Here is a 14,576-nt window from a genome sequence, read left to right as displayed (position 1 = left end):
AGACCCTATTAAGATACAGAACATAACCACAATCTCCGGAAGGTCCCTCATTCTCTTCCTAGTCAACACTCTTACACCAAAGGCAACCACTTTGCTATTTTTTTTTATCATATTAGTTACCATATATTAGATATAGAAAAAATGACACTTTTTTAATGGGCATATATTTTCATTTCTCTTAGATAAATACCTAGGAGTAGAATCCCTATGCCTTAGAACAGCTGTGTATTTGTCTTTATAATAATTACCAAAGCACTTTCCATTGTGCTATATCATTTTACACACCCACCACGTAAGAGTTCTAATTACTCTTCCTACTTAGCAGCATTTGGTGTCTCAGACATTTAAATTTCAGCCAAACTTCTAGTTCTGTAGGGCAATTTTATCACAGTTTTAACCTGATTTTCCTTATCTGGTTTTCTCTCTCTCTCTCTCTCTCCTTTTTTACTCCCATTATATATCTCCCTTTGTGAAGTATTTAAGAATTTTGCTCATTTTTTTCTAATATGGAATGCTCCATGAATTTGCATATCATCCTTGCACAGAGGCCGTGCTAATCATCTCTATAGAGTTCCAATTTTAATATATGTGCTTGCAAAGTGGGCACTTGCTCTCTCTCTCTCTCTTTTTTTTTTTTTTTTTTAAGATTTTTATCTATTTATTTTAGAGGCAGAGAGAGAGAGAGAGAGACCGAGCACTGGGACGAGGAGGGAGAGGGACAAGCAGACTCTGCACTGATTCTGCACAGGGCTTGATCCCACGACCCTGAGATCATGACCTGAGTGAAATCAAGGATCAGATGCTGAACCGCTTAACCAACTGAGCCTCTCAGGTGCCCAGGTACTTGGTCTTTTTTATTTATTGGCTTATTTGTCATTTTATTGTCACGTGGGATTTTCACGTGTTTAATTTGTTTTTGTTAAGCCATACATTTTATAAATAGTTTCTTCTAAGTTATGGTTTTCTTACTGATTTTTTTTAACAGTGTTATGTGGCAAGTAGCATTTTTTTAGTCTGATTTTTTATTTACTCTCTTAAAATTTTTTAAGGTGCTTTGGTCTCTTGTCTAAGAAATATTTGCCTGTCCCCAAGTTATTGAAGATATTCTCCTGTGTTTTATGAGATTTGTAGTTTTGCTTTTTATGTTTACGTGTATGATCTGTCGCAAATTAAGTTTTGTACATGGTGTGAGGGAGGAGTTAATATTCTTTGTGATGTAAACAGATATATAATATTCTAAATATTTGTTGAAAATCCTTATTTTACTGAAGAGCTTTGGCAACCTTGTCAAAAATAATTGACCGAATATGAGTGGGTGTATTTCTGGACTGTCTATTCTGTGCTTTTGATTTTTTTTCTAGCATAATGGCTATATTATTACTATTATAGTTTTACAATAGTTTTTGAAGTGAGATTTTTTGGTAAGATTAGTTTTTCTCTTTGAGGTGTTTGTACTTCCATTCAGTGTGTCAATTTTTATAAGAAATTCTGATAGAATTATGACTGTGATTACTTTAAATCTATAGATTAATTTGGGGAAAATTGGCATTTTCACAATATTGACCCTTCAAATCCATCGGCATAGTATATACCGTTCGAATTATTAAGATTTTTTTCTCAGAAATATTTTGTAGTTTTGCATGTACTTTCACTTATCTTGTCCAATGTATTCCTGAGTATTTTAGTGATTTAATGGTATTAAAATTAATTTTAAAGTCTTTTTATTTTGAAATAATTATAAACTCACAGGAAATGTCAGAAATAATGCAACGTGTCCAGCTTCCTCTAATGGTGACATATTTTATAACTGCAGCCCAACACTGAAACCAAGGAAAATAAATATTGGTAGACCGTTGTTAACTAGACTACAGACCTTATTCAATTTTTACTGCTTTTAACTTGCACTTGTTTGTGTGGATGTATAGTTCTAAGCAATTTTGTTCCATGTAATGATTTGTTCAACCACCACAAAAATTAACTGTTCTAAGCTGTTCTATGACCACAAAAGAACGGTTTTATTCCATTCCTGTCCCATGGCAGCCACTAATCTATTTTCCATCTCTATAGTTCTGTCCTTTTGAAAATGTCATATAAATGAAATTATACATAATGCCATGTCTTTAAATTACTTCAAAAGAATCTTGGGAGTTGGTGGAAGTGGGTGGTAGCACAGATGAAAAATTTAACTGTGAACTGGTAATTGTCAAAGCTTGGTGAGGATCCATAAACACTCATTATATTCTCTACTTTGAAATACTTTTTATATTCCCTTAATAATAATAAAAATTAAGAGCTATTAAAGAAGAGACAAAATATTTAAGTAGAGGATATTCAGAACAGAAAAAAAAGTTGAGAAGAATATTGTTTAAAGTTGGAAAATACATTAGAAAGAAAAATAATTTGGGGTGTCAAAAGCTAGATAGAGGGGAAAAAAAGAAAAAAAAAAGCCAGATAGAAAATAACCAGAGAAATTGAGTAAGGATGACTGAAGTGATAGTAATGGGTATTATGATCAACTTTATGTAGTTATTTTAAAAATGAGAAAAAAAAATCAATGACATAGTATAATTTCCTCAAGATCCATGCACATTATTGCAAATGTCAGGATTTCTTCTATCTCATGCATGTGTGATATTCCATTGTGTGTGTGTGTGTGTGTGTACAAATGCCCACCATCAAAAAAATAGAGAAGATAGGGTATACATTCATATCCAGTCATAAATGACAACTCAAGGGATACAAGAAGGTGGTTTCAATTCATAAATAACAACACAAAGACTAAAAAAAAATGGTTCCCAGTCACAAATTCTAACATAGGTGATAGAAAAATATGGTTTCAAGTCATAATTGATAATGCAAGAGACAGAGAAAAACTATTCCCTGTCATAAATGAGAACTCAGGTGAGAGAAAACTAAAGGCTTTCAGCCATGAATTTTAACTCAGGTAATTGAAAAAGAAGGTTTCCAGTCATAAATGAAAAGTCAGATGATAGGGAAAAAAGATTTTCATCATAAATGGTAGCTCAAGCAATTGCAATAGATAATTTCCAATCATAAACAATAACTCAGCTGATAAAGAATGGGTTTCCAGTCATAAATGATAACACACATGATAGGAAAGAATGTATCCCAGTCATCAGGTATAGCTCAGGTAGAATAGGAAGAAGGTTCTCAGTCATAAACAAAAATCAGGCAATAGAGACAGAAAGAGTTTCAGTCATAAATGATAACTCAGATGGTGGAGAATGAAAGTTTCCAATCATAAATGATAAATCAAGAGATAGGGAAATAAAGGTTCCCGATGATAAATGATAAGTCAAGTGACAAAGAAAGAAGGTTTCCAGTCAAAAATGTTAGTATAGGTGACAGAGAAAGATTTCTAGTCATTATTGATAATTCACATGATGGAGAAAGAAGCTTTCCCATCATAAATAGTAATCCAGATAACTGTCTACAGTCATAAATGATGATTTGTGTGATAAACATGGGAATTTCCAACCATAAGTGATAATTCAGGTGATAGAGAATGAAGGTTTCCATGACAAATGATAACTTATATAATAAACAAAGAAGTTTTCCATGCATAAATGATAACTCTAGTAATGGAGAAAGAAGGTTTTCAGTCATAAATGTTAAGTCAGGTGCCAGAGAAAGAACAGCTTCCAGTCATTAATGATAACTCAGGATATAGGGAAAGTTTTCCAGTCATTACCAAGCCAGATGTTAACAAAAGGTTTCCAATTATAAATGATGACATGTAACTCATGTGATAGAGAAAGATTGCTAGTCAAAAATAATAATTCACATGATAGAAAAAAGAGGTTTCCAATTATAAATGATGACTCATCTACTAGAGAAAGGTTTTCAGCCATAAATAATAACTCACATAATAGAAAAAAAGGTTTACATTCATAAGTGATAAGTCAGGTTCTAGAGAAAGGTTCAAGTCATGAATGATAACTCAGATGCTAGAGAAAGATTTCTAGTCATAAACAGTAAGTTAGGTAATAGCGAAAGAATGTTTCCAGTCTTATAACTCAGGTGATAAGAAAAAAAAGATTTCTAGTGATGTATGATAACTCTAAGTGATAGAGAAAGAAGGTTCACAGTCATAAATGATAAACCAGATGATTTAAAAAATGAAATAAAATAATTATATATTGCAATATGTATGGAAAGCACATAAAATATATTAAATAAACTGAATTGGTGATCCTGAAGAAATAAATGCAAAAAAAACCCCTTTTTTTATCATATGCATGTCATAGATTCCAAGCTTTTTCATGGGAAGATCAGTTAAAACTAGAAGTATAGCTAAATTTACTCTTAATACAATACTTATTGTAGATCAGGGAACAATTAAAATAAATAACACTAGGCTATGATGTAGGAAATATATAGGGAAAGATTAGCCAATATTGAAAAGTCTTGAAAATGGACCAGGGTGATTTAAAAATCCTACTCTCTTTAAGGGTAGCTTTAAGCCAAATGGACAGGAATCTTCAGGTTAAGATGGCAGCTACTGTTTGGATTTGTGATCCACTGGAATCAAACAGAGAGGAAATATTTCCTTTAGTGTCATACTCCAGAGCAGTTCATTCCGACTGAACTTTCTGCAATAGAGATTTTCTATATCTGGGCTGCCCAATATCTTGGCCACTAGGCACATGTGATTATTGAGCACTTGAAATGCTGGCTAGTACGACTGAGGAACTGAATTCTCAATTTAGTTTAATTTTAACTAATCTGAATTTAAATAGCTACATGTAGCTAGCAACTAGAGTACTGGACAACACAGGTCTAGAGAAATCCTTGTTACGTTTTTTCAATCAACCCATTTCAACCATCAAGATTTTGGAATTAGTCATGGATCTAACTCAATTTTCTGTTCCAAAATTCCTTAGGAATCTACATTGTTAACTCAAAGAGATTATTGTATAAAACTTGTTCTTATTTCCCCCTCAGGGCCCCACATACAATTCCCTGATGTTTTTCATTTCTATTATCTATCTATCTATCTATCTATCTATCTATCTATCTATCTCACCCAGGCTGTATGTTACACACAATCATAAAAAGAAAAATATAAAAGAAACACAACTTCACTTTAATCTTCTTGAAGGGGAAATAATATCCACGCTGACTCTGAACTATTAAGTAAAACATATATACATATATATCTTATATAAAAAATTTAAGTAAAAAATATACATATAATCTAATATGTATATTATTTTGGCTTTGAACAATGACTCTGGCATCTAAGTTGATAAATTGGCTTACATCCTTTAGTGATATATTAGGGTAGTCTTAAAAAACAAAAGAAAACAAAAAAAACTTGATCCAATTTGGCTGAAGGAAGACACTCAACCCATGGGGATTTTGAAATAGCTTAAGCAAGCAAAACTTAACATTCTGCTATTATCTGCATTTTAAAATGTGCTCATTACTTAGCTTCTGGGGCAGATATAAGAGGCTAATTACAGTACTTAAAGGAATGTATAGTTAAGTTTCAACTTTCCCATCTACCTGCATCATCAGGCAGAAACCTGAATAAACAGATGGGCCTCACCCCATGACCCTGAAAATCAGTACTGAGATTCTGGAGAAACAAGAAAGGAAAGTGCCAAATGGTGTTCATTCTTCATGGAAAAAGCCCTAAGGCACCTAAACACGCTAATGCTGAATCAGCATTACACTTTGAACTTGGCAAAGTCGAAAAATGAACACCACCATAAAGCAGCTTTATTGTGGTTCCTCAATTCATGAAATATGAGAATTATTAATATTAATTGTAATACACTAATTATTCACATTTAGGAATATATGGGCCTGCATTTCCCTAAAAGGCTATTTCATTATTAAGTCTATTACAAACTAAGATGAGGCACAGACTAGAACCACACTGAAAGTAACAATTTAAAAACCTAAAGATACCTTATCATAGAAAGCAAACAGCAAAAATACCATATATGAAGTCCTGAGTCTCAGTTTATACGTGGCTTAAAATTTACATTAATAGTAGCTTAATTTCATTCAGATAAACATTTCACAAAGTAGGAGTATACCTTCTGATTATTATCAGTTTCCAAAACTAAAACTTGAAATTATACCTTCTCAGAGAGTTTAAAGAACTAAAAAAAAAAACCCACAAAAAACAAAACACAAAATCTTAAGCCTAGTTATGTAAGCTATTCAGAATTAACATTTAGCAAATTCTCAATAATTTTATTTAAGAAATTCCAGATTAGAGCCACACCAACCTTATAGCCTTTTTATTTAGGTATCAACCTCCAAACTTATATATGTGCATATAAACAAATAAATGTGTGTATATATGTACATATACGCTTCTATATATACATACTTATGTATACATATATATAAACACAGACATATACACACACACACGCACACACACACGTAGGTTGTTTTAAGTGATGAAAAGAGGACACAGAATAGTGGGCTATCTTTTGAGATGTCAACCAGAACTCCAAAGGCTGTTAAATATTTTTCTCATATTTAGTTATTCATTCATCCTTACTTTCATTTATTCATTCATGAATTAATTTATTTAATACAAGATCATTAAATGCGTTCTGTGTCAGATATAGGGTAGGCTCTGGGAATAGAAAAAATATATGTTATACTCTTGGTACTAAAGAGGCAGTCAACTTACTATAAACAGAACGATGTGTTAGATACCCAGGGGGATAAAAAGAGAAATACAGCATATACTTTCTTCTTAAAAGAAAATTTATATGCTAATTAAGTTGCTTAGATGAACTTTGCATTGCTCTTTTAAAATATAACTTTCATGAGCTTTCAAGTTACATTTGAGTCTCATTAGATGACACTGCAGTACAGAATGTAGTATCTTAAGACAAAAACACTATATAGTCTCTCTATCTTAGGAACAGAATAATGATGTAGAAGTCACTTAATACTCCTACTTTGTTTATTTGAGAAAGATTCCACACGCTGAATGGCCCCTGATTATAATATCTATTTGTAAAATGTATATTCACAATCATTAGCTAATATAGTTCCCTGAATCTTTCAGAGTTGTTTATCTTAAATAGAATATAATTCCTTAAGCATTTTCCCTCTATTTTTATTTTTTTCAGTAAATGTAGAAAAACTGGATATATAACAGATATTTATAAAATAACTATTTGATGCAGAAATGGATCAACCATGCTTCATCTTATATCCTGCACTGGCCAGTTGACTGGGTTGTCAGACGTCAAGTATTCAATATTGTGATCAAGAACATAGGTCTTACCTCTGATGGGAGCGGACAGAAAGATATGACTAACCTTGCACTTTTGAATTGTTATATTTCTTACTATCCCTTAGTACTTCATCCATGATAGAGGTCCAATAGGACGGCAAGAACTATCAAGACAATGTTAGATAACCCCAGCGTAGTCTTAGTTACCTAAGCTGAAGAGAATTTGAGATATAAGGTGTAGGGGAGGTAAAAATTTCTCTCTACCCCCTTAGGGTTTTTTGGCTAGGCCTGCAAATTAAACTGATATAAAACAGATTAACAGGAGAAAAGCACAGAGATTTATACAAGCTTCATGTGACATGGGAGCCCTCATAAAGAAACGAAGACCTAAAGAAATGGTGAAACCTACTTACTTTTATATTAGGTTGAACAAAGAGAAGCAATTGTGGAAAAGTAAACTACATGGGAGGCTAAAGGAAGATGATAGTTATTTGAACAAGATTTGTTTGTATAGAATTCTCTTACCATTGAAGAATGTTTCTTTTCTCCTGACTCAGGATAGGCATCTTTCATATGGGAGAGTTATCTTCTCTTTTCAGGAAGGAAATGACAGATTAGAATGGTCACTTACATCTGCTGTTTTTTAAGTGCTTTTAGCTCAAAATAATCCTTATGCCAATGTAGCATATTCTGCCATGCTTCAAAGATCTTTCCTTTCCCTTCCTTTCTCTTCCCTTCCTTCTTTTCTCTTTCTCTCCTCTCCTTTCCCTTTCCCTTCTCCTCTCTTTTTTCTTTTTCCTTTTCTTTTTAGAATAACTAGAAATATGGCCTGACCTAAAATCCAATTCAATAGCCCACTTTTCCCTCACTCACTGGGATTGCAATCTGACTTCAAATCTCATTCACTCATCATGAATTCAATCATTTTTTAAAGCCCTGCTATTTATTGTCCCAGGCACTGAGGATACAGGCCAATGACCCTCACATAATGTATTTATTTAGACTCTGCCACTCAAAATGGCAGAAGAGAAGAGAAAAGCAAACTCAAAAAACAACAACAACAAAAAAACAAAAAACCCTCACCTGGAACTACAGGAGATCTGCCTTCCAAGGAGAAGTTTTAGTTTCCCTTATTCCACTAACTTTGAAATATGAACTGCAAAGCAGGAAACACCACAGTAAACCAAATTCAAAGGGATTCCATTTTTTTTTTTTTTTTTTTAGGATTCTGAAGATACTAAACCGAAGCTGAAATTGTTTTACTTGCTATTTAAACAATGCTACTGTTTCTACTTCTCCTTCTTTGTTTAGGGCCTCCCATAGCCTCTAAAGTTCTATTGAAATTTTGAGTAAAGAATGATTTAATCAAAGAAAAGTTAATAAAATACGTTAATATAGATTTCCGATAATGTATGAGCATTCTAAGAATGCTGTTTACATGCTAATATTCACCACATCTATTTTTAGTTGCTTTTTTCAAATAGTCTTACTAAATGGAAAAGACTAGTAACTCCATTATGATAGCTCTGATATGGTATAAGGAAGTTCAACAGAATAAACATTTTATGAAATAACTATCAAACAATTCAAAGTATAAGGATGTTCAATATTAAAATTTATAATATAGTTTCTTCTGCAAATTCAATGATCTGTCCTGATATTAACCACTCCCCATCAGAGATGGAACTGACAGATGTGATTGACGTCATTAAAAAAAAACAACAATCGGGTGATTTCTTAGAAAGAAAAAATAAACCAAAAGCCAAAAGATTTCCCTTGAATTCTGAAGTAGTTTTCAGTTCAATGTATTCTCCTTGCTCAGAATTATGACCCTTAGATATTAGTCATTTGAGTGGCATAAGAATTGAATATTAGATGGACTGATTTAAAGCTACTTCCTCTCATCTCCACTGGATTGACATAAAACATCAAGCTGTTCTCAGGCTTGCTGAGGAAGAGTTCAAGAAAGAACCGTCTTTTAAGAGTGAAATTCCCATTGGAATTCTCTTCTAGCATAGATACATTAAGAGAAAGTATTGGATACATGACTTGATTAGATCTAACAATGCAGGCTTTGCTGAACTCAGAATTCTCAGGGGACTAAACTGAATAGAGAAAATAAATGCAACATATTATTAATTCAACCTCCTGCCAAAATATAAAAGGTAGTAGATACGTGTGTATAGAACTATACAAAGTTATAATTCAAACTAATTAAGAAAGCATATGATTTGTTATTTCTTAATTAATGCAACTAAGCCCATTTTGCCTTTTTCATGCCCTCTTAGCACTAAAAACTTCTCAGTTTGGGTCCTTTTCATTGAAAATATTTCTATGTTGCTTTCTAAGTCTCAGTTTTGTTTATTTAATACATTCTTTTTCCAGACTCAATATTAAGTTCCTCGTGGGTGGAAAGTATCTTAACATATTTGTCAATGAACACCGTAAACTTATCCAAGCCCTTTTCTATTGTCAAAGGTGGCCTGTGGTCACCATTATCCAAATGCTTGACTCTTGTATGTTCCCCTGGGGAAAGGTACATCCTATCCCGCAGCTCATTAGTTCCGGTCTTTAAGAGGCTTTATATTTATTTCATTGCTCCTTCATAAATGCTTCAGATTTCAAAGTGGTAAAAAAATTCAAAATGTATTTTTAGTATCTATTAGTTGTTCTTAGACAGTTTGGGTGGAGAAAAAAAGTTAGCTAAAACAAGGTTTAGAGATCACCTGAAGATTTGTTTACTTCAGGCTCTTGTTCACATAAACAGATAATTCTAAGTGGAAACCAGACAGAGAGAAGACTCCCAGTCTCTCCACATCATAAACAAGGCTCCTGATATCCATCAGAAATCTACTAAGGAATTTTACAAATGTGTGCTTATTTCAACCAAACTACCTAGAGTAACTGATTATATGGAGAGCAGTACAACTCGACATTATTAATAGCAACTTCTCAGCTACTAAATGCTACTTGGGCAAAATCTATTTTGATTTGTGTTCAGAAATGGTGTTAGGTAAGAAACTCCAGAGTTTGTAAGGTATAAGATAGATACCTGGAAATGTTTCGGGGTGAGGAGGGAAAATAACAAAATAAGGTAATAGGAATGAGAAAAGAAGATAGGCAGGGGCTATAAAAATTTTTAGATCCTGAGAAACATCAAGAAAGAGAACTGGACAGAGAAAGGGAGAGTGGCTGAAATCAGTGGCAGTGGTAGCAGGGCCCACACAAACCAGAGAAGCAGTCGTATCATTGGACAGAGCCACATATTCTAACACTTAGTAGAAAAACTCACTTGTTTTAAATCAATGTGCGTTCTTCACCAAATCTGCCAGACACTAAGTTGTCTCTCAGTCCCAAAACCACCTGTACACATTCGGCTTTGCAGTATTGAGGGTAGCACTCTGCAAACGACATTTCTCCTTTGCCAATAGGAAGTTAGAGAGAAGGAGTTGATACACTGTTGCTTGAAAGGGCTGGAGAGTAAATAGTTCAGGTTTTGTGGGCCATTTGCTCTCTGTTGCAACTGTTCAACTGTATCTTTGTAGCACAAACACACCCAGTAAGTAAACAAATGAACCTGGAAAGCAAAACTTGAATAGACATTAAAAATTTAATTATATAATTTTCACCTGTCATAAATTTTTTAAAGTTTAAAATACGTAAAAAATAAAATTATGAACTCACCAGACTACAAAAACACGAGGCAGGTGAGCTTTGGCCTAGAGGCCATAATGTGCCACTCCTTGCACTAGGGCGAGAGGGAGGGCCTGGGGAAGGGACTTGCTTCTGTGTGCTTGTCTTCCAGTCGGCATGACTCCCGCAATCCTGTTTCGCCCTTGTGGGAGCACACTGGTTCCACTCTCGAGTTGTTTGCTTGCTCTTGCTCTCTGGCAACCAGCTTCATCTTGCTTTCTTAGGTCTACCTGAACCAATCCGGCCTCACACAAGCCTTTGCTTCACAGGGCCTCTCCTTGGAGTTCTTCAAGACGAGCACCAGCTGGGTGCTTCTTCCTCCTCAGAGTCTTGGGCCGAAGCTCTGCGGGCCCCTTCTGCATGCTCCCAGGGAACCGGCATTCCCTTGTAAGCAATCCCTCCTCTGAGGTCTGAGTTTCAAGCCTGTGGGGTTCTTCCCAGAGTCTGGATTCTGAAACCCTTCACCACTCCGTTTGTTCCCCAAGCCCTGAGGGTTATAGTCACCTCTTGTGTAGTTACTAGCTCCCTGTTAACTCAGTGTTACTGAGAGTCAGAAAAACTTTTCTGCTTTTTTAGGTTCTCTATCATCTGTTTAACCAATTCTTTTATTAAATTCCCTCTGTTGAAGTACCAAGTCTACTTTCTGTTTTCCTGCCTGGATGCTGACTGATTCACTGATAGTCTTCTTCCTAGCTGTATAGCCTATAATATTACTCAGGCAGCAATTACTGAATACTAGGTTTTTTTGGGGGGGGGGATGTCATTATCTTCCAGTTCTGATTATTTGCTTTCCTTCCAGAAGTTTCTGCCCCAGGAAACTCAAACCAGACTCACATACAACCTTCGAGGCCTGTTCCCAGTTCCTAAGAAGGGCTCTAAATTCAGTACCTCTCTCACACTAAAGCAAGTTAACTAAATTATCCCAGTCACACAATAGTCAGTGATTTCTTTTAAATTTCCCAGGCATAATTACCTCTCTAATTATACAAAACAGGAAATTTCTGCTTTTTATAACAATAACAATCACTGACATTTACTGACTTACTATTTGCCAAACATGATGTTCAATGGAGAATATATTTTTAACTTAATTCTTATAGTAATCTGTGAGATAGGTAATATTATTAATTTCCCTATGTAGATTCCTTAGCATATAGTTAATAATTTTTTTCAGTCACATATATGATAGATATCAGAATCATCCCTTAAACCCAAATATTTTGACTCTAGATTTCTGCTTTTTAATCACTATGACATATTATCTCCTAGTGTATTGACTGTTATGCACCATCCAGGTCTCCCTTGGAGATTCTAAAACTGATTCTGCTAGCTAGGGAGTGCTGCCAGTTCTCTAGAAATTGCTCTGGGCTTGCAAGATCTGCTTTACTCAATGTCATACTACCTTCCCAGAGGCAGCTGGTATTCAGTGTCACGCTCAGCTGCCTCATCATAATAAGGGACAACTATGAAGGACTATCTCCGTTTTGAGCTCTGTATGGGGTCCACTGAGGCACTGAAGCCCAATTTATCCCTCTATCCAACCTTATTTCCTTCCCTTCGTTCCATACCCGTTAATCTTCTTAATAGATTTACCATACGTTAGCTTCAGTATCAAAGTTGGCTTCCTGGGGAACAGGACTTCCAAAATCCAGGTAATGTAAATAAAACCAAATTTGTTTAACATAATTTCATACAGAGAGAAGGTTTATTGACCAAAGAATGAAAATCTTACTATGAACACTTAAATAAATTAATAATATCTTTAAAGTGCTAACCTTAAGTTAGTTACTAAGTTTGGCACTAAACTTATTTTCTCTAATATAGCCATAAAATAGAGCATCTTCTAGTTTCAAAAGAAGGTAATTAACTTGCATAAGGTTACAGACAGTTATTAGTCTGGATGTGAACCAATGTCTATTAACTCCAAAATCTATTCTACTGCCTATTGTATCGCGTGATTGTAAACTAGTTGGTAAAGAAAGATGACCATCTATTTATGAAAGTTAAGTTAAACATACTCAAAATTCAAATGCAAATGGTTACTTGGATACAGGTGGGTTTCATCTGGCAGCACTGTAAACTTATATGACCACTATTAAAACAAAACAAAAACAAAGCTATAAAAGACTTTTTATTTTGTTAATTTGTTTTCCAGAAATGAGAAAAATGGGTTCAAAAACCAGATTAAATTCTAATTTGGCAATGCATTCTGTGATGGGTATATTGCCGTACAAATGAGTTGCAGGTGTGAGTGATTTCTTTAACACATTGAAATATAACAAATATTTCCACATTTTTTTCTAAATTCAGCTCATATTCTTTTCTTCTTCTGGATTTCAGTCACCATTCTTGAATTTAATCTGCTATTAGACTTGCTTTCGTTAGTAAATAGGGTTCTAGGTTGGAATTCTGAATGCAAGTACCGCAAGTCAGTGGCTGCTACCAAGCCCTATAGTTCAAACACTTGAGAGCATTTCCAGTGGGAATATTAACAGTTGTTGGAATAAGTATCACTCCCTATCATTTTCTGCTTTGCAACATCTCCACCACCCTCCCACACAATTGTGCTTAATTGTCTAAGGATATCTGGAATGTGTTTAATTAATGTTAACACTTACTACCATTGTCTCCTTTCTTTGCATCATGTAAGCTACTTCTTTAACATGTAATTAGAGATATCCACAACCTTACTCCATAAAAGTCAGGTTAATTGAGAAAACATTAATTTCTCTAGGCTAGGAATGATCAAGGCTCTATTGGGTGAATGGCTAGATAAAAAAGAGACTTTTTAAGAAAGGGTGCACAGATTTATATTAAAGCTGACTTCCTGAATATCTTATTTGTTCTGTGTAAAAATGCAAATAAAATACATATTAGGTTACCTTTTGTCAAAGAGATTATCCTTTTGAAAAGTGGATACTAAAAGAATGTAAGTGGGAAAGTACATCTAAAAGAGCCCCATGCAAGAATACAAAGTCCACCTGAACTGCCCTGGCCTACTCTAGATAGATCATGTGTTTCTCAAAGGCAACTCATTGCTATCAGAATTTGGTATAAAATTAAAGTAGATGTTAGATGTATGCTTATTCATCTATATTCCTATTTAGAATTCTAGCAAAGGATCTGACAGCAGGAAGAGCCATGTATTCATTCCATAAGTATTCACTGAGCAACTGCACAAAACATTAGAATAGAAATTGTGGCAAAAAAGATGAAGCAGATACAAGCACTTTGCTTACTAAATTTAGAAGAAAAAATAAAACTTCACGAATGTATAGAATAGAAGATGCTTCACACTGAGTTCCATGAGAAATATTCGTCTCATATGCCACAGGAATACCTAGGAACTTGATCATGAATCCAAGCTCTTCATTTTATAGATTGGGAAAAAGAGGATTGGAAAAGATATGTGGAGTTCCCTAAGCTCCCAGTTAATTGAGCAAGGCTCCAAGTTATTTGAACAAGACTAAAATCTAAAAATCCACCTGTCATTCTATCTTGTAATATGTGTGTATTGTGACTATTTAAAATTCTTTGCACAGCATATGAAAATGGAGAAGCTTCTGTTCTCACATGAATGGAGACTGGGCTTAAGCTTCACCAACATTGTCCCTCCTCTGTCTTACCTGAAGCTAACAGCTTTTCATTG

The 14,576-nt window shown here is 34.3% G+C and overlaps 1 non-coding gene across 1 annotated transcript; it reads right to left on the bottom strand.

Annotated features, from left to right (window-relative positions):
• Positions 1 to 500: 500 nt before the first annotated feature.
• Positions 501 to 607, bottom strand: LOC123802795 (U6 spliceosomal RNA). Its single transcript, XR_006782657.1, has one exon. It is a non-coding gene; the product is annotated as a U6 spliceosomal RNA (small nuclear RNA).
• Positions 608 to 14,576: the final 13,969 nt, after the last annotated feature.

This window comes from Ursus americanus, chromosome 20 (assembly GCF_024610735.1).
Source record: "Ursus americanus isolate L20-20 chromosome 20, mUrsAme1.1.p, whole genome shotgun sequence".
Taxonomy (NCBI): Eukaryota; Metazoa; Chordata; class Mammalia; order Carnivora; family Ursidae; genus Ursus; species Ursus americanus.
Note: the sequence above shows the minus strand (reverse complement) of the source record. Positions and strands in the feature narration are given on the sequence as shown.